Source organism: Arachis hypogaea, chromosome 20 (genome assembly GCF_003086295.3).
Source record: "Arachis hypogaea cultivar Tifrunner chromosome 20, arahy.Tifrunner.gnm2.J5K5, whole genome shotgun sequence".
NCBI classification, from domain to species: Eukaryota; Viridiplantae; Streptophyta; class Magnoliopsida; order Fabales; family Fabaceae; genus Arachis; species Arachis hypogaea.
The window spans coordinates 6,439,776-6,461,062 of NC_092055.1; the positions used below are offsets into that span (position 1 = coordinate 6,439,776).

Here is a 21,287-nt window from a genome sequence, read left to right on the forward strand (position 1 = left end):
GCTACTGCCTCTAAATTCAAACCCAAGCAAACAATTGTCAGGCTCCGAACAAGTGCAAATCCACCTTCAAATCCACTACCAAATCCATCCCCAGACTCAAAGCACCAACACTAGTGGGGCACCATCAAAGGAGACCTTGAAAGAAGCTGGCAATGGAACCACAGGAATTTTCATGTTCATCCCAACTCCTGGATCCAACAATCAGAAAAACTGAACACAACTGAATGAATTTCTATTTTTTGTCCTAGTCATTAATATGAATTGAACAATACTGTCTACTTATCATAGTTTGGCAAACTTGTTTACATGCCAACCAGATATTTTGTTATTTTGTGGAAAACTTATACTGATATGTTTGGGATTAAGCCAGATACATTGTTGTTTCTATTTTGGTTATAATCTATGCAGAATTACTACCTTATATAATAGACGATTTGCAGTTTTTTTTACTTGTTCAAACTTCATACAAAATTGGATTTAGTCCAACATAGACTTCCTATTAAATAGCTAGCAATGGCAATTTTCATTACAACATCACCATGTACATCAAATCATCTTCAGCACTTTAAGAAACATACAGCAACAATAATAATAACTACACTAATCAATGTAATATGCCACAAACTCATATTTTTTTTTCTTCTCAATACATAACAGTTTCCTCTCCAACTCTTCCATTTTCTTTCCCAATTCCTGACTTTGAAGCAGTTGATCTTCAACGTCTACTCCCCCAACATCATCCACAACACTCAATGCTTGAGACTTCATGGCCCTAATTTTTTTCAGGTGTTCATCAAGTCAGACAAAGTACCGGCAGTACTGCTCTTTAACCTGGAGAAAATTTTCAGAGAATCACCCAATTATACACATTACAGTCTCATCCAACCAAAGTTCTGAAAATTGGTTCAGACCGAACGATCGAACCGGTCGAACCGTAAACCGTTACTAAAAATGGATCGGTTAAATGTTAAAACCGCTGATTTTAAAAATCTATTGAAAAGTCGAACCGGCCAGAAACCAGTCGATTGAACCGAACCGTGACCCGGCCGGTTTTTTGAATTCGGATCCAAATGCCGTCATTTGAAAACTCCACTACTCCAGCCCTAACCCAACTCCAGATTCCAAAATCGTAACTCTGCCTCTCTCACACTCAGACTCAGTCCAGAGCTCCTCTCATCGAGCTCTTGGTCCTCCCTCACTTCCATCCAGCCACCGCCTGCTATCGCCGCCGTCGGAACTTCCAACTTCAAACAGCCACCACCTTCTCCCTCACTTCCCCTCCATCGCGCAGCAGCCATCGCAACCTTCCGACCCCTCCATCGCGCTGCTCCCTTGCAAACGTGGAAGCCTCCATCGCGCAGCCACGGTTCCAGCGGCGGCAGCTCTGTTCCACCGTAGCCACTGTCCCTTTTGAAAGCCTGTTCGAAGTTGCTCCTTGTCTCGGTCTCTCCCTCTTGCATGCTCTGTTCAAGGCTTTTAGCTTCTAGGTAATTTTTTTTAAACTATAATTGAATAATTTTTTATAATTATTATTAGTTAAGTTCTGTTCAAACCCGTTCAAAGGTTACTGTGAACTGTGATTTTTTTTTTATTTTTCTGTGAACTGAACTGTGAACTTTGTTAAATAATTATTGTTAGTTAAGCTGTGAACTTTGTTGTTCTTACTTGTTGCTGGATTAAAAAAATACTTCGAAAAATTGAGGAAAAAAAGCTTTTTTTGCACCAAACCCTCCCCTAAATTCGGTTTTTTAATGCTCTGTTCAGAAATTATTGAATGATTATTGAATGTTTTGTGTTTTAGTTGAATGATTATTTGATTCTTGATTAGCACCGGATGCTCTGCTGTGTTTGTGTACTATTTTTGAATGAAAATTTCTGTACTGTGTGATTTTTTTGAGTAATTCAACAGGTTAGAAATAAACTTGCTGTTTAATAATATTTCTTCCATTATAAATCTCGGTAGTTTCAATAGGAAGCAGATATAAAAAGCAGACCTTTCAAGTCTGTGCGAGTTGCTGTCCATGTCCTGGTAAATCGATTGCAAGTTAATGTTATTTCCTTTAGTTTTAATGTTGGATTTTGATACTAACCCTAATTTCTTGCTTCTCAGGAATAAAAAAATCAAAAAAATAGAAAAGAAGCAGGTATTATCAATTAAATTCAATTCTGAGTATTATTGGTTGAAGAATTATGAGAACATTATTACTGTTTGTGAGCTGAAAATTTTAGATTTAATTGATTTTTGTGTGTTTGTGTATGTATTGTTTGTTCTCTCTCCTTTTTGTTTAGTTTAGTTTGTATCTTTTTCTTCATAGTTTTTCTCCTTTTAGTTTGGTTTAGTTTGTTGGATCAACATGTATTTGGTTTCATACTTTCATTAATAAGTTCTTAATATGTATTTTTATTTTTAGTCAGCATTTTTGTTATTGCTTTTTTTGTTGTTCTGTATGGTAGGTAGATCATATTTTCAACTAAAATTACTACCAGGGTTATGTCCATTTGAAAGAAGTTACTTAGTTCACATCAAGAATGGGTTCAAGCCATTGGTTTAAGACAATCATTCGATTAAGAAAATAAAAACAAAGCAGATCAAAGAAATCAAAGGTACAGCACACTTTCTTTGTGTCAATTTTACCTTCATTAATAACTCATCCTAGTCCAAGATTTCATTGTATGAGAGTCAAAATGATTATGTAAAACTATGTAGTACCACCATGCAGAGAGATTTGAAGTTCATGTATGTCTTACTACCAAGAAGGCCGATATAAATGTAGTACCACTATGTAGTATCACTTTGTTTATTTACATTTTATTTATTATTTTATTATAAAACGGTTTTTACGGTTCAACCACGATTCAACCGGTTGAACCTATGAACCAGTAAACCAGTAGCTAGAGCGGTTCGATGACCGGTTCAGTTTTCAGAACCTTGCATCCAACTATTGACAAAATAGTCACTTACCTTGAAGAATGGACACCTGAGAAACATTCTATTGGGATTAGTTGCTGTTCTTGACTTGTAAAGAATGGCATATACGCCGTATAAGCACTTTGGTGCAATCCCATCTCGATCCCATCCTCCTGCAACAGCGCATGAAGATCTCCCTCCAGGTCTTGTGCATGAAGAACCCCCCTCACTCGTCATGGACGATCGCACCATCAGCGGCCATGGGTTCCACCATGCATTTTGATGAAATAGGGCTCAGTCAAGCTTACAGCGTCATTTTGGACTTAAAGGACGAATTTATCCACTAATAATTTGTTCCCGTCCACATCATCAAGTAAAACGGACACGTCATTCTCTACCCCTTCAGGTCAGCTGATGAGCGGATAATTTATACGCTTTTTGGCATTGTTTTTAGTATGTTTTTAGTAGAATCTAGTTACTTTTAGGGATGTTTTCATTAGTTTTTATGTTAAATTCACATTTCTGGACTTTACTATGAGTTTGTGTGTTTTTCTGTGATTTCAGGTATTTTCTGGCTGAAATTGAGGGACTTGAGCAAAAATCAGATTCAGAGGTTGAAGAAGGACTGCTGATGCTGTTGGATTCTGACCTCCCTGCACTCAAAATGGATTTTCTGGAGCTACAGAACTCAAAATGGCGCGATTCCAATTGCGTTGGAAGGTAGACATCCAGGGCTTTCCAGAAATATATAATAGTCCATACTTTGGTAAAGAATAGATGACGCAAACTGGCGTTCAACGCCAGCTCTTTGCCCAATTCTGGCGTCCAGCGCCAGAAAAGGATCCAAAACCAGAGTTGAACGCCCAAACTGGCACAAATGCTGGCGTTCAACTCCAAGAAGGACCTCTACACGTGCAACACTCAAGCTCAGCCCAAGCACACACCAAAGTGGGCCCCGAAAGTGGATTTATGCATCAATTACTTACTTCTGTAAACCCTAGTAGCTAGTTTATTATAAATAGGACATTCTACTATTGTATTTGATATCTTTGATCAGTTGTATGCTATCTTAGATCACGTTTGAGGGCTGGCCTCTCGGCCATGCCTGAACTTTTTTCACTTATGTATTTTCAACGGTAGAGTTTCTACACTCCATAGATTAAGGTGTGGAGCTCTGCTGTTCCTCAAAGATTAATGCAAAGTACTACTGTTTTTCTATTCAATCCATCTTATTTCGCTTCTAAGATATTCATTCGCACTTCAACCTGAATGTGATGAACGTGACAATCATCATCATTCCCTATGAACGCGTGCCTGATAACCACTTCCGTTCTACCTTTGACTGAATGAGTATCTCTTAGATCTCTTAATCAGAATCTTCGTGGTGTAAGCTAGAATGATGGCAGCATTCAAGAGAATCCAGAAAGTCTAAACCTTGTCCGTGGTATTCCGAGTAGGATTCAATGATTGAATGACTGTGACGAGCTTCAAACTCGCGATTGTTGGGCGTTAGTGACAGACGCAAAAGGAGGGTGAATCCTATTCCAGCATGATCGAGAACCGACAGATGAATAGCCGTGCCGTGACAGGGTGCGTTGACCATTTTCACTGAGAGGAAGGGATGTAGCCACTGACAACGGTGATGCCCTTGCATAAAGCCAGCCATGGAAAGGAGTAAGACTGATTGGATGAAGATAGCAGGAAAGCAGAGATTCAGAGGAACACACGCATCTCTATACACTTATCTGAAATTCTCACCAATGAATTACATAAGTATCTCTATCTTTACTTTTTATTAATTATATTCGAAAACTCCATAACTATTTTATATCCGCCTGACTGAGATTTACAAGGTGACCATAGCTTGCTTCATACCAACAATCTCTGTGGGATCGACCCTTACTCACGTAAGGTTTATTACTTGGACGACCCAGTGCACTTGCTGGTCAGTTACACGGAGTTGTGAACCATGGTATTGGCATAATATTTTTGGCGCCGTTGCCGGGGATTGTTCGAGTTTGGACAACTGACGGTTCATCTTGTTGCTCAGATTAGGTAATTTTCTTTTTGTTTTATTTTCAAAAAAAAAAATTTCAAAAATCTTTCAAAAATTTCTCCCTTGCTTTCGAAAAAATTTTAAAAAAAATGTTTTCAAAAATATATTTTTCTTCAGAATTTTTAAGAATGGATTCTAGTGTTTCATGAAGCATGGCTGGCTGTAAAGCCATGTCTAATACGACTGTAGGGCATGTTAGACGTGTCATGTCTGAGTTACATACTAAAGCTTGGCTGGCTATTAAGCCATGCCTGACCCTTTGATTGGAGCTTTAGACTAAAGAGCATAAGATTCCTGGAATTCATATTAAAAATTTTGGAATCCTTATTTTTCTTCTTCAAAATGATTTTCGAAAAAATTTAAAAAAAATACAAAAAAAAAAATTCATAAAATCATAAAAATAAAAAATATTTCATGTTTCTTGTTTGAGTCTTGAGTCAAATTAAAAGTTTGGTGTCAATTGCATATTCATCTTGCATTTTTCGAAAATTCATGCATTCATAGTGTTCTTCATGATCTTCAAGTTGTTCTTAGTAAGTCTTCTTGTTTGATCTTGATGATTTTTTGTTTTGTGTTGTATGGTGTTTTTCATATGCATTCTTGAATTCTTAGTGCCTAAGCATTAAAGATTTCTAAGTTTGGTGTCCTGCATGTTTTCTTTGCATTAAAAATTTTTCAAAAATATGTTCTTGGTGTTCATCTTGACATTCATAGTGTTCTTGGTGTTCATCTTGACATTCATAGCATTCTTGCATGCATTCATTGTTTTGATCTAAAATCTCCATGCATTGAGCATTTTTAGTGTTTTTCTCTCTCAGCATAAAAATTCAAAAATAAAAAAATATCTTTCCCTCTTTTCTCTCATAAATTCGAAAATTTGAGATGACTTTTTCAAAAATTTTTTAAAATCAAGTTGTTTTTATGAGTCAAATCAAATTTTCATTTTAAAAATCCTATCTTTTTCAAAATCTTTTTCAAAAATCAAATCTTTTTCATTTTTCTTAGTTATTTTCGAAAATTTCAAAAATATTTTTCAAAAATATTTTTCTTAATTTTTCATCAAATTTTCGAAAATAACAATAACAATTAATGTTTTGATTCAAAAATTTCAAGTTTGTTACTTGCTTGTTAAGAAAGATTCAAACTTTGAGTTCTAGAATCATATCTTGTGATTTCTTGTGAATCAAGTCATTAATTGTGATTTTAAAAATCAAATCTTTTTCAAAACTAATTTCAATCATATCTTTTCAAAAATATCTCCTTATCTTATCTTTTTCAAAAATTTGATTTCAAAATATCTTTTCTAACTTCCTATCTTCTTATCTTTTCAAATTGATTTTCAAAATTGTTTCAACTAACTAACCAACTTTTTGTTTGTTTCCTATCTTTTTCAAAACTACCTAACTAACTCTCTCTCTCTAATTTTCGAAAATATCTCCATCTTTTTCAAAATTTCTTTTTAATTAACTAATTATTTTAATTTTTAAATTTTAATTTTTCGAAAATTTCAAACCTTTTTCAAAAATCATTTTCGAAAATCACTGACTCTTTTTCAAAAATATTTTTCGAAAATTCTTCTCCCTCATCCCCTTCTATTTATCTATTCATCTACTAACACTTCTCTTCATCTCACATCTCTGCTCCTATCATCACCTTTGTGTTTGGATTCTTCATTCTTCTTCACCCCTATTCCTTTTCTTCTTCTACTAACAATAAGGAACCTCTTTACTGTGACATAGAGGATTCCTCTTCTTTTCTTGTTCTCTTCTCTTTCTTATGAGCAGGAACAAAGAAAAAGGCATTCTTGTTGAAGCTGATCCAGAATCTGAAAGGACTCTGAAGAGGAAACTAAGAGAAGCTAAATTACAACAATCTAGAGACAACTTGATTGAAAATTTTGAACAAGTAAAGGAGATGGCAGCCGAACCCAACAACAATGCAAGGAGAATGCTTGGTGACTTTACTGCACCTAATTCCAATTTACATGGAAGAAGCATCTCCATCCCCACCATTGGAGCAAACAATTTTGAGCTGAAACCTCAGCTATTTTCTCTTATGCAGCAAAACTGCAAGTTTCATGGACTTCCATCTGAAGATCCTTTTCAATTCTTAACTGAATTCTTGCAGATATGTGATACTATTAAGACTAATGGAGTAGATCCTGAAGTCTACAGGCTCATGCTTTTCCCTTTTGCTGTAAGAGACAAAGCTAGAACATGGTTGGATTCTCAACCTAAAGACAGCCTGAACTCTTGGGATAAGCTGGTCAAGGCTTTCTTAGCCAAGTTCTTTCCTCCTCAAAAGCTGAGTAAGCTTAGAGTGGTTGTTCAAACCTTCAGACAGAAGGAAGGTGAATCCCTCTATGAAGCTTGGGAGAGATACAAAGGACTGACCAAAAAGTGTCCTTCTGACATGCTTTCAGAATGGACCATCCTGAACATATTCTATGATGGTCTATCTGACTTAGCTAAGATGTCATTGGATACTTCTGCAGGTGGATCCATTCACCTAAAGAAAACGCCTGCAGAAGCTTAAGAACTCATTGACATGCTTGCTAATAACCAGTTCATGTACACTTCCGAGAGGAATCCTGTAAGTAATGGGACGCCTCAGAGGAAGGGAGTTCTTGAAATTGATACTCTGAATGCCATATTGGCTCAGAATAAAATATTGACTCAGCAAGTCAATATGATTTTTTAGAGTCTGAATGGAATGCAAGCTGCATCCAACAGTACTCAAGAGGCATCTTCTGAAGAAGAGGCCTATGATCCTGAAAACCCTGCAATAGCAGAGGTAAATTACTTAGGTGAACCTTATGGAAACACCTATAACTCATCATGGAGAAATCATCCAAATTTCTCATGGAAGGATCAGCAAAAGCCTCAACAAAGCTTTAATAAGGGTGGAAGAAACAGGTTTAACAATAATAAACCTTTTCCATCATCTACTCAGCAACAGACATAGAACTCTGAACAAAATACCTCTAATTTAGCAAACTTAGTCTCTGATCTATCCAAGGCCACTGTAAGTTTTATGAATGAAACAAGGTCTTCCATTAGAAATTTGGAAGCACAAGTGGGCCAGCTGAGTAAAAGGATCACTGAAATCCCTCCTAGTACTCTCCCAAGCAATACAGAAGAAAATCCAAAAGGAGAGTGCAAGGCCATTGAATTAATCACCATGGCCGAACCTGTAAGGGAAGGAGAGGACGTGAATCCCAAGGAGGAAGACCTCCTGGGATATCCAGTGATCAATAAGGAGTTTCCCTCTGAGGAACCAAAGGAATCTGAGGCTCAGCTAGAGACCATAGAGATTCCATTAAACCTCCTTATGCCCTTCATGAGCTCTGATGAGTATTCATCTTCTGAAGAGAATGAGGATGTTACTGAAGAGCAAACTGGCAAGTTCCTTGGTGCAATCATGAAGCTGAATACCAAATTATTTGGCATTGAAACTTGGGAAGATGAACCTCCCTTGTTCACCAATGAACTAAGTGATCTGGATCAACTGACATTGCCTCAGAAGAGACAGGATCCTGGAAAGTTCATAATACCTTGTACTATAGGCACCATGATCTTTAAGGCTCTGTGTGACCTTGGTTCAGGGATAAACCTCATGCCCCTCTCTGTAATGGAGAAACTGGGAATCTATGAGGTGCAAGCTGCTAAAATCTCATTAGAGATGGCAGACAACTCAAGAAAACAGGCTTATGGACAAGTAGAGGATGTGTTAGTAAAGGTTGAAGGCCTTTACATCCCTATTGATTTCATAGTCTTGGATACTGGAAAGGAAGAGGATGAATCCATCATTCTAGGAAGACCTTTCCTAGCCACAGCAAGAGCTGTGATTGATGTGGACAGAGGAGAATTGATCCTTCAATTGAATGGGGACAACCTTGTGTTTGCAACTCAAGGATCTCTCTCTGCATCCATGGAGAGGAAGCATAGAAAGCTTCTCTCAAAGCAGAGTCAACCAAATCCCCCACAGTCAAACTCTAAGTTTGGTGTTGGGAGGCCACAACCAAACTCTAAGTTTGGTGTTGGGAGGTCTCAACAAAGCTCTGCACATCTGTGAGGCTCCATGAGAGCCCACTGTCAAGCTATTGACATTAAAGAAGCGCTTGTTGGGAGGCAACCCAATTTTTATTTATCTAACTATATTTTTCTTAGTTATATGTCTTTATAGGTTCATGATTATGTGGAGTCACAAAATAAATATAAAAATTGAAAATGGAATCAAAAACAGCAGAAAAAAAATCACACCCTGGAGGAAGCACCTGTCTGGCGTTCAACGCCAGAACAGAGCATGGTTCTGGCGCTGAACGCCCAAAATGGGCAGTAGCTGGGCGCTGAACGCCCAAAATGGGCAGCATCTGGGCGCTGAACGCCAGAATTGCACCCTGGAGAAGAGCTGGCGCTGAACGCCCAGAACAAGCATGGTTCTGGTGTTCAACGCCAGAAATGGGCAACAAATGGGCGTTGAACGCCCAAAATGGGCACCAACCTGGCGCTGAACGCCCAGAGTTGCGTGCAAGGGCATTTTACATGCCTAATTTGGTGCAGGGATGCAAATCCTTGACACCTCAGGATCTGTGGACACCACAGGATCATCTCAGGATCTGTGAATCCCACAGGATCCCCACCCACCTCACCCTCCCTCTCTCCATTCATGGTCATCCCTTCTGTTTTCCATTCACCACTCACATCCATACACACATTCCTTCATCTCCTCCATATTTTCTTCTTCTTCTTCATCTATTCTTTCTTCTCTTGCTCGAGGGCGAGCAAAATTCTAAGTTTGGTGTGGTAAAAGCATAAGCTTTTTGTTTTTCCATAACCATTAATGGCACCTAAGGCCAGAGAAACCTCAAGAAAGAGGAAAGGGGAGACAATTGCTTCCACCTCTGAGCCATGGGAGATGGAAAGATTCATCTCACAAGCCCATCACTAAGAAAAAGATGGAGCAAATAAGAGAGCACATTCATGGATCTCAACAGGCACATGAAGAAGCTCATCATCAAGAAATCCCTGAGATACCTCAAGGGATGCACTTTCCTCCACAGAATTTTTGGGAGCAAATCAACACCTCCCTAGGAGAATTGAGTTCCAACATGGGACAATTAAGGGTGGAACATCAAGAGCACTCCATCATCCTTCATGAAATTAGAGAAGATCAAAAAGCAATGAGGGAGGAGCAACAAAGACAAGGAAGAGACATAGAAGAGCTCAAGGACATCATTGGTTCCTCAAGAAGGAAATGCCACCATCACTAAGGTGGATTCATTCCTTATTCTTACTTTCTCTGTTTTTCGTTTTCTATGTTAAGTGCTTATCCATGTTTGTGTCTTCATTATATGATCATTAGTATTTAGTAACTTTGTCTTAAAGTTATGAATGCCCTATGAATCCATCACCTCTCTTAAATGAAAAATGTTTTAATTCAAAAGAACAAGAAGTACATGAGTTTCGAATTTATCCTTGAACTTAGTTTAATTATATTGATGTGGTGACAATGCTTCTTGTTTTCTGAATGAATGCTTGAACAGTGCATATGTCTTTTGAAGTTGTTGTTTAAGAATGTTAAATATGTTGGCTCTTGAAAGAATGATGACAAGGAGACATGTTATTTGATAATCTGAAAAATCATAAAAATGATTCTTGAAGCAAGAAAAAGCAGCAAAGAACAAAGCTTGCAGAAAAAAAATGGCAAAAAAAAAAATAGAAAAAAAAAAGCAAGCAGAAAAAGCCAAAGCTCTTAAAACCAAGAGGCAAGAGCAAAAATCCAATAACCCTTAAAACCAAAAGGCAAGGGCAAATAAAAAGGATCCCAAGGCTTTGAGCATCAGTGGATAGGAGGGCCTAAAGGAATAAAATCCTGGTCTAAGCGGCTAAACCAAGCTGTCCCTAACCATGTGCTTGTGGCGTGAAGGTGTCAAGTGAAAACTTGAGACTGAGCGGTTAAAGTCAAGGTCCAAAGCAAAAAAAAAAGAGTGTGCTTAAGAACCCTGGACACCTCTAATTGGAGACTTTAGCAAAGCTGAGTCACAATCTGAAAAGGTTCACCCAATTATGTGTCTGTGGCATTTATGTATCCGGTGGTAATATTGGAAAACAAAGTGCTTAGGGCCACGGCCAAGACTCATAAAATAGCTGTGTTCAAGAATCATCATACTGAACTAGGAGAATCAATAACACTATCTGAACTCTGAGTTCCTATAGATGCCAATCATTCTGAACCTCAATGGATAAAGTGAGATGCCAAAACTATTCAAGAGGCAAAAAGCTATAAGTTCCGCTCATTTGATTGGAGCTATGTTTCATTGATAGTTTGGAATTTATAGTATATTCTCTTCTTTTTTTCCTATTTGATTTTCAGTTGCTTGGGGACAAGCAACGATTTAAGTTTGGTGTTGTGATGAGCGGATAATTTATACGCTTTTTGGCATTGTTTTTAGTATGTTTTTAGTAGAATCTAGTTACTTTTAGGGATGTTTTCATTAGTTTTTATGTTAAATTCACATTTCTGGACTTTACTATGAGTTTGTGTATTTTTCTGTGATTTCAAGTATTTTCTAGCTGAAATTGAGGGACTTTAACAAAAATCAAATTCAGAGGTTGAAGAAGGACTGCTAATGCTGTTGGATTCTGACCTTCCTGCACTCAAAATGGATTTTCTGGAGCTACAGAACTCAAAATGGCGCGCTTCCAATTGCGTTGGAAAGTATACATCCAGGGCTTTCCAGAAATATATAATAGTCCATACTTTGGTAAAGAATAGATGACGCAAACTGGCGTTCAACGCCAGCTCTCTGCCCAATTCTGGCGTCCAGCGCCAGAAAAGGATCCAAAACCAGAGTTGAACGCCCAAACTGGCACAAATGCTGGCGTTCAACTCCAAGAAGGACCTCTACACGTGCAACACTCAAGCTCAGCCCAAGCACACACCAAAGTGGGCCCCGGAAGTGGATTTATGCATCAATTACTTACTTCTGTAAACCCTAGTAGCTAGTTTATTATAAATAGGACATTCTACTATTGTATTTGATATCTTTGATCAGTTGTATGCTATCTTAGATCACGTTTGAGGGCTGGCCTCTCGGCCATGCCTGAACCTTCTTCACTTATGTATTTTCAACGGTAGAGTTTCTACACTCCAAAGATTAAGGTGTGGAGCTCTGCTGTTCCTCAAAGATTAATGCAAAGTACTACTGTTTTTCTATTCAATTCATCTTATTTCGCTTCTAAGATATTCATTCGCTCTTCAACCTGAATGTGATGAACGTGACAATCATCATCATTCCCTATGAACGCGTGCCTGACAACCACTTCCGTTCTACCTTCGACTGAATGAGTATCTCTTGGATCTCTTAATCGGAATCTTCGTGGTATAAGCTAGATTGATGGCGGCATTCATGAGAGTCCGGAAAGTCTAAACCTTGTCTGTGGTATTCCGAGTAGGACTCTGGGATTGAATGACTGTGACGAGCTTCAAACTCGCGATTGCTGGGCGTAGTGACAGACGCAAAAGGAGGGTGAATCTTATTCCAGCATGATCGGGAACCTCAGATGATTAGCCGTGCTGTGACAGAGCATTTGGACCATTTTCACAAGAGGAGGGGAAGTAACCATTGACAACGGTGATGCCCTTGCATAAAGCCAGCCATGGAAAGGAGTAAGCCTGATTGGATGAAGACAGCAGGAAAGCAGATGTTTAGAGGAACGAAAGCATCTCTATGCGCTTATCTGAAATTCTCACTAATGATTTACATAAGTATTTCTATCCTTATTTTCTGTTTATTTATTAATTATATTCGAAAACTCCATAACCATTTTATATCCACCTGACTAAGATTTACAAGGTGACCATAGCTTGCTTCATACCAACAATCTCCGTGGGATCGACCCTTACTCACGTAAGGTTTATTACTTGGACGACCCAGTGCACTTGCTGGTCAGTTACACGGAGTTGTGAACCATGGTATTGGCATCATGTTTTTGGTGCCATTGCCAGGGAAAGAAAGAGCAATGAATTTTACATAGTTAAAGTGTAATCACGATTCCGCGTACCATCAGCATCCTCCGTTGCCATTTTCAGCCCCAACTAAACAGAGGAGTATAATTGTCAGCCGTTTTAAAAGGTGAGGAATTTAATTGTATTTTTCAGTCTTGAGAAACGAAAATGTCCGCATTTAAAAAGGTCAAAGACCTATTTGTCTTTTACTCAAAATAAAATATTAAAATCGACGGCTAGTTCGTCGATAATTTTATAATGCATTAACTTTCATCTAACCATTGTCGCATTATTGACGAACCAAGAGTCAAAAATACTCTTATTTTAGTCAATTTTTTTTAAAATTAAAATCGACAAAAGTGTGTCGATTTTTTGGCTAAAAACATTTACCTGCGCCCACTTCCCGCGTCAAAGTTCAGAAACACAATTCTCTAGTTTTACCCCAAATTCCCCCTTTCATCACCAACCCACGTTATTCTCCGCTGCCGTCGTCGCTCCGTGACGGTTGCACCGCCGTTGCTCCTCAAACACCCCCTCAACACACACACTCTCCCTCAACACCCACTCAAACCAAGAAGCGGTGACCACGAGCACACCATAAACCCTACCCAGTGGCCAGTGCCTCTGTCGCACCCACTACTCAGTAGTCCGGCGCGGTAGCTAATCGCACGAGAAAAGCGTGACAACGAATCCAAGGCGAGGTAGAACTCCAACGAGGTCAGTTTCTCCTCTTTCTTCTTTGGTTAGGGTTTATGGCCTATATTCCTGTTATTGATTTTCTATAGCTATGTTATTCATTGCTAAAATTTGAATGTGGGCTTACATACTTGCATATGCTGAGCTGAGCTAGATAGAATGATTGATTTTATTTTATTTCTTTTGTGCGATGATTTGAACGGATGAATGATTGTTTCACTTGTTTGGATCTAACATGCTTGGCAAAATGGTAATATGAGTAGTCAATGGTTCCAGGTTGCAGTTCTCAACTTATAATGAATGAGTTGGCAGCTCCATAAATTGTAGTATTTTGCTAGAAGATTAGAACCACTTGATTTAGCATTGGTAGTAAATAAATCCTGTTTAGTTATGGTCTATTCAGAAGTTATTTGAAAAGCACTAATAACTAAGCATGCTGGTGGTAGAGTGGTTCTTCTGTGTTATTGTTTCTTTAAGTGATGAAATAACACTACTGCCATTAGAGGAATTGCAAGAAGAAGAAGATAATACAGAAATGAAAGCATTGTGTGGAAGAAATTGAAGAAGCCAATGCAAGGGTGAGTAATTAGTTATAGAGAACGATCTGATACACTTTGCTGCTAAGGAAATTAAATACCTTACGACATATATAGAGTTGAACTCGTGAAGTTGATAGCCGATAATTGTTAGATGATAATGATCGTTGCTTCTTTGTATGTATGATATTTGATATGATGTGAAGCAGCCGAAGAAAATTCATAGGCCAAACAGAAGTGCAGTATATATTTTTTATGCTGTATATTCTGGTAAATCAGCAAAGAATTAAAATTTTATAATAAATATTTAGTTGCTTAATCCTCTTTCTGAGCTTTATAGTTTCTAACTATGCTTCCTTTTGTCGTTTGGATTGGTTATGAACTTATGATGATAATGATACTGCAACAGGTATCCAAATTACTTGTTGGTAATACATGTTTCCATCTTGAGGGAGAAATTTTCTCTGTCATCTCTTAGCCAAACTTAGAGTGAAAATGATTGGGCTTCGTATTTCCACTAAGCTTCAATTGGAACTAGTTATACTCACAAATTTCTTTCAAATCTAACTGGGAGATGCAAGGTACAGACCCTTGTCAAGACTCGTTTCTCTTTGTGACTGACAAATATTATGGAATTTTATCTTCTGCTTTAAATGTTGACATTTGGAAAGAAACACTAGTTGGTTCAGAAAATGGGAATTCTCATGTAAATTTGTGCTCTGATTTGGGCATCATCATGTGTATTTCTCAGTATACTGATTCCTATAGAATTGTGTTTATTTTGTCCTCTAAGCCTCTTAAGTAGTCCTTTGACTGAGATACAGATTGTTTACAGGCATGAGTTGTGTATTGTCACTTAAATTAATTGAAAATTCGGAACTCACCAGAATCACTGATTGGAAATTTCTTGAGAAATCCACAGGGTACTTGAGTGTTATCAATTTGATGATCGAAATAAGAGAACCTCACCTTGGTGCTCAAGTTCCCACCAAAACTCTCTGCATTCCCCTGCATGTAGCGCAGAGCATTCGACTCCTCAGCTGATGAAGAGTCCTTGATCAAAATCTTGATCTCTTTCACAACATCCAAGTAATCTGAATCCGATAATCACAATCCATTAGTGGAAATTCTTCAGCTTTATCACAACAACACAAATTCAGTATTCTCTACATTGGGAGAGAATCACACAGAACAGAGGAATTGACGTAGAGCACCTGAAAAGAAAATAGGAGAAGTGCACGTAGAACATGTGGTTGAGACAGCATACTTGTGCTCCCCATAGGAGGAAGGGTAAGAGAAGATTGATATTTTTAATTATCAAATCATCAATAGAGTCGACGAAGTATATATGTTAATTTGTGTTTCAAAGAGGTTGATAATATAAAAAAAAGGTGCTTAAAAAGTTTAGATCCACCCACCAGATTGTAATAATGAGTCACACAAAAATGTTAAAAGAGTTAGATAATTAAGGAGAGGCCTAAAAACACGACACTAGAGAAGCATACCTTTTCTTTTGTCCCTTCAGCATAGTTTGAGGGAAAGTAGGAAAAAAAAGGATTTAGATGGACTTAGCTAACATTGCAACTAATAGACAATGAATAAATTAATAAATAAATAGATTACACTTACAATGAATAAATTAATAAATAAATTAATAAATAAATAGACTAACTAAAATTAATAAATTGGATCCAAAGGTGAAGATCTGAATATGCATTTGGATTGAGAGAGAATGGTGTAGAGAGCGAGAAAGAGTTGTGAAGAGGTATAACAGAGAAAAACAGAGGAGCTTGGATTGGATGATTAGAGGTTTGGTAGTGGTAATCAGCTTTCACATAAACTTTGTTTTATTATTTTTCCTCACACTGCAGGAGGCACCACCCATAGTTGTCAGAATCGAACCAGTGATCGAATCGGTCAAGTTAATGGGTTATTGGATTATTGATTCAACCGTGGATCACCGAATCGGTTAATCCGGTCCCATATAAATAAAAAAAAGTCAAAAATTTAAAATTAAAATTTAAAATACATATTTTCACTAACATTTTAAGAATATCTAACTATTTTAAAATAATATGGAACAGAAACGATAAGTATTTTGTTAATTTTACTCTATCATAAATATTTTATTTTATTTTTATATTAAAATAACTATTATTTTTAAATTTTAATAATTTATTAATTAATTTATATTTATTATACTATTATATACTATAAATAATTATTAAAAAATAATATTAATAGATATTATATAATTATGAAAAGAAAAAATAAGTGAATTTAAAATATTTTATACGGTTAATACATCAAAATAAAATTTTATGTAAATATTTAAAATATTTTATATTTATTTTAATAATTGTATAAATTCTGAAAAATTGTAAACTAAAAAAAAAGTATAAAAATAAAATAAAATTAAATAAATATAGAATAATTTAATTGTGTAGATATATATAATCTCCTCTCCTTAGAAGGGAAGCTGAATCCTTCTATAAACGCCTATTCTGCCAGTCGGAGGATGTAGACTTAGGTTGTCTTGGTGATGTGCCGCTGCCTTCCCTGAATGATGAAGCCTGTTGTAGCCTCACAGCGCCAGTTACTCTGGAAGAAGTTAAGTCGGCTGTTTTTAGTATGCATTCTTTTAAGGCGCCGGGCCCTGATGGGTTTCAGGCTTTCTTCTTTAAAGAATACTGGAAGATTGTTGGTTTTGATGTTTGAACTATGGTTCGTCATGCGTTCTCTGGTTTGGATATGGATCCAAGGATGATGGAAACTCTTGTGGTTCTTATTCCGAAGGTAGAAAACCCGGTTTCCATGAAGGATTTCCGACCAATTAGTCTATGTAATGTGGTTTACAAAGTTATAACGAAGGTCCTGATCAATAGACTTCGTCCCCATCTCAAAGAGATTATTGGGCCCCTTCAAGGAGGGTTTATCCCGGGGAGAGGAACCCTAGACAACATCATTGTAGCACAAGAGGTTCTCCATTTCATGAAGAAGACAAAGTCAAAGAAAGGCACTCTGGCCTTTAAGATTGATTTGGAGAAAGCATACGATAGAGTGGATTGGGGATTTCTGAAACAAACCCTGGTGAGTTTTGGCTTTCCTCCTCCGACAGTCAATCTGATTATGCGTTGTGTCATTGCTTCCTCACTGTCTATCCTCTGGAATGGGGATAGATTAAATAGCTTTACTCCGAGCAGGGGTCTTAGGCAAGGAGATCCTATATCACTGTATCTGTTTGTGTTGTGTATGGAGAGATTGTCCTGTTCTATTAATCAACAAGTTGATAAGGGCTTGTGGAAGCCGGTTGCGGTTTCTAGAGGGGGTCCAAGAATTTCTCATTTGATGTTTGCCGATGATTTGCTTCTTTTCTGTAAAGCTGAAAAACAGCAAGTTCAAACTGTAATGGTAGCTTTGGAAAATTTCTGCAGAGCCTCTGGGATGAAGGTTAATGTGGAAAAATCTAAAGCGCTATGCTCCAAGAATGTTTCAGCGACAAGAAAAGAGATTTTCACTGGAGTCTCCTCCATCAGATTCGTCCAAAACTTGGGCAAGTTTCAACGATGTTTTGGAGAAGATTCGGGGAAGGCTAGCCAGCTGGAAAGGGAGATTGCTTAATAAGGCAGACAGACTCTGTTTGCTCATCTCGGTAGTGACTGCGATTCCTACTTATCGCATGCAAGTATCTCTCTTCCCTAAAGGGGTAACTAATAAGATAGAATCCATGATGCGAAACTTTCTATGGAAGGATCAAGCTGATGGTAGAGGCCTGAATCTAGTTAACTGGAAAGTATTGGTCACTCCTAAGAAGTTTGGAGGTCTGGGAATTAGAGATCCTTTTTGTGCCAATATTGCTCTTCTTGAAAAACTAGTTTGGCAACTTTTTTACCATCCCGACAAGCTATGGGTTCAACTGTTGACGGAGAAATACCATTCTTCTAAGGATGATTGTTTTAGTCGATCTCGAGGAAGGGGATCTTATGTTTGGAAGAGTATATGTTGAGCTTGGAATATCCTGAAGGAAGGTTTTAGTTGGTGCATTGGGATTTGGAACAGAACTTTTGGTTTTCTAAATGGAGAAGAGAGGGGCGACTGTGTCAGGAGATGGATTATGTTCACATTTCTGATTCGGATCTCAGGATCTTGGACCTTTGGTCATCTGGACAGTGGAACCTTGAGAATATCTATTCTCCTCTGAATCAGTCTCTGCAGAGCAACATTAACTCTTACAACCCAGATGTTCAAGCTGGTTCAGAGGTCGGTTGGTGTTGGACTGGTGCGGCCTCAAAGGTTTATGATGCTCATAGTGGTTATTTGTGGCTCAGTAAGATGTTTAGTTGGGAGGATAGGGGTAATTGGCTTTGGCTTTGGCATCAACATGTTCCGGAAAAGCACAAATTTTTGGCCTGGCTATGTCTTCGGGAGGCTCTTCCTACTGCTGTATTTCATTTTAGGAGGGGCATTTCGCACACGGATAGCTGTCCACGATGTTTCTCAGGTCAGGAATCGGTTTTACATTGTATTTGGGATTGTCCAAAAGCCCAACTTGTTTGGCAAGCTTTAGGGATCTCCGATCAACCAGTGGATTTGATGAGTTGGTTCTTACATAATAGCAAACAGCGTCCCTTTAGATTCTTTTCTGGTCTCTGGTGGATTTGGTGTTCGAGAAATAACGAGATCTTTCATCCTCACGAGCATTGGACCACAGACAAGGTGATTGGTATGGCTTTGTCCTTAGAAAAAGAGCTCCGAAATATTTTTGAGTTGCAACGACTATCTATCCCCTCAACCATTAGTGGCTCTTGGATTCCCCCCTTAGTGGGTACCTTTAAGATTAATTGTGATGCTAGCTATCCTAGCAGTGGTGCTCGAGTTGGTTTTGCTTGTGTTAGTAGAGATTGGAAGGGAAGGTGGCAACGAGGCTGTTTGGGAACAATTGAGAGTCGTAGCATTTTGCAAGAAGAGTTGTTCGCTATTTGGAGAGGCTTTCTTTTAGCATGGGACTCGGGACAAAGAGACATTATATGTGAGACAGACTGTGTGGAAGCTTTTATTATTGTCAATAATTTACAAAATTGCTCTGGGTTTATTGATCCTTTGGTGTTAAAAATCCGAGATACCATGTCTTGAAAATGGCGTGCTGATCTTCGGTTGATCTTGAGAGATGCAAATACAGTAGCAAACATCATGGCAAAGACTGCGATGAGGACTATTTCTCCCCAAGTGGAGCTTCCATTGCCTTGGAAGGAGTTTAAGAGTAGTATTCAGCGGGACTGCCTTTCTTAAGCAGTTTTTTGTTTTTTTTCTTTCTTAGTTTTTGTTTATTTTCTTTTAAGTCACCAAAAAAAAAAAGGAGACTAGTAGTGGGTTGATTACTCGAAAAGTGTTTGATTTCATTGAGCGACACGTGGCAGGAAAAACCAAATAAAAAAAAAGAAAAAAACCAAAGTTCCGTGAGAGAGTGAATAAAAAAAGCATTGGGCAGGATTTTTGCTAAAATTCAAATTCAAAATAGAGGTATATGGTTTACGGTGTGAGGGAAAGAGAAAGACAGAACGGTAGGGGAAGAGAGAAAGAAAGACATAATGTTACAGAGAAGAAGAAAACATGAGTGTGAAAAAATAAAACACCAGAGAAGAAGAAAACATCAGTGTGAAGAAAGAAAACACCACGCTGCGAGGAAGAAGAAGGAGCTTGCCGGTGATGAAAGCAATAACTGACAGAGAAGATAGAGAATGGCGGTGGTCAGTGCTGCAGTTACGAGAGCGTCTGGCAAAGAACAAAGAAGACACGGCATGGGCTCTGAATCTGTTTCCGACGAGTAGCAGAGATGAAGAACAATAAGTTAGAGGTGACGTAACGGTAGCTATTGATACAGCTTCAAGTAAAAAGAACAGTGGTAGGATTTAGGGGGTTGCTTCCATCAATGAAGAAGGAGCAGTTGACAACAAGTTCAGGACAAATCCATATACCATCCATATTTTTTGGAGAGGTCATTTTTCTATTTTAAAAGTAGAAAATTTTTTCCTTTTTTCTTTTTAATAAAATTACAGAAAATGTCGTTAGGGTTCGAGATGCAAGCAAAGGAACCGCCGGAGAAAGGTGTGATGGTTTCGGCAAGCGTTCCAGCACCGGAACACCAGAAACCGAGGCTCGATCCATTCGCGGGTACTCCACAGGTATGATCGTCCTGGATTATGGATGTCAACCGCTGGAGAAAGGTGTGATGGTTTTGGCAAGCGTTCCAGCACTGGAACACCAAAAACCGAGGCTCGATCCATTCGCGGGTACTCCACAGGTATGATCGTTCTGGATTATGGTCGTCGCGGATATGCCGACGAAGCGACTAGACTCCCCCGCACCAACAACACCTTTGAGAAGCTCGCTAAGGTTTAATTTCTTTAAACAACCACCATATTTTTGCATCTATATTGAATTCTTACATTAGTGTCAAGTTGATTGCCCTCCCAGAGATGTTACATGTATAGGTAGCATGTCTTACAACATGGGATTTGTTGATTTTGTAGTTTGTTTTGATTAATTTGTCTACATAAAGTAAATTCCAGCTTCTATTGTTAATTCCAGCTTCTATTGTTTTATTCGGTTGCATCTTTGCAGGCGTTCATTTTTGTTCTTTTTTTCAAGGTATTATGAAATTATAGGTTCTTTCGATAACTATTACACTATAGTGTCAAAGCTGCTAGGGAAAAGCATAAATTTTGAGCTATTATACTATAAATTTTGAGCTATTATACTATAATGTCAAAGCTGCCAGGGAAAAGCATAAATTTTGAGCCTGACAACAGCTTTAAATTTCTTCCAAATGCTACAACTGAGGTTTGTACCAATTAGCTATAGCATATGCTTAATTAATTTTATATAGCATATACAAATTTCAACATTCAAACAACCTAGGTTGCAAGTTTAATACAGAAGAAGGCATGGTGTCTTATTATGTTTTTGCTCATGTTCATTAGAAATCATTCAAACTTATTATGTGATGCCATAATGATTGAATAGACTTTTTCTTGATCTGCATTTGAAAGTGCATCTATTTACATGTGCCCATTGAATTATT

General features: G+C 37.9%; 1 non-coding gene across 1 annotated transcript; it reads right to left on the bottom strand.

Annotated features, from left to right (window-relative positions):
- Positions 1-7,274: 7,274 nt before the first annotated feature.
- On the bottom strand, positions 7,275-7,382 carry LOC112787013 (small nucleolar RNA R71). The gene has a single exon (XR_003194452.1). It is a non-coding gene; the product is annotated as a small nucleolar RNA R71 (small nucleolar RNA).
- Between the last annotated feature and the right edge of the window lie 13,905 nt (positions 7,383-21,287).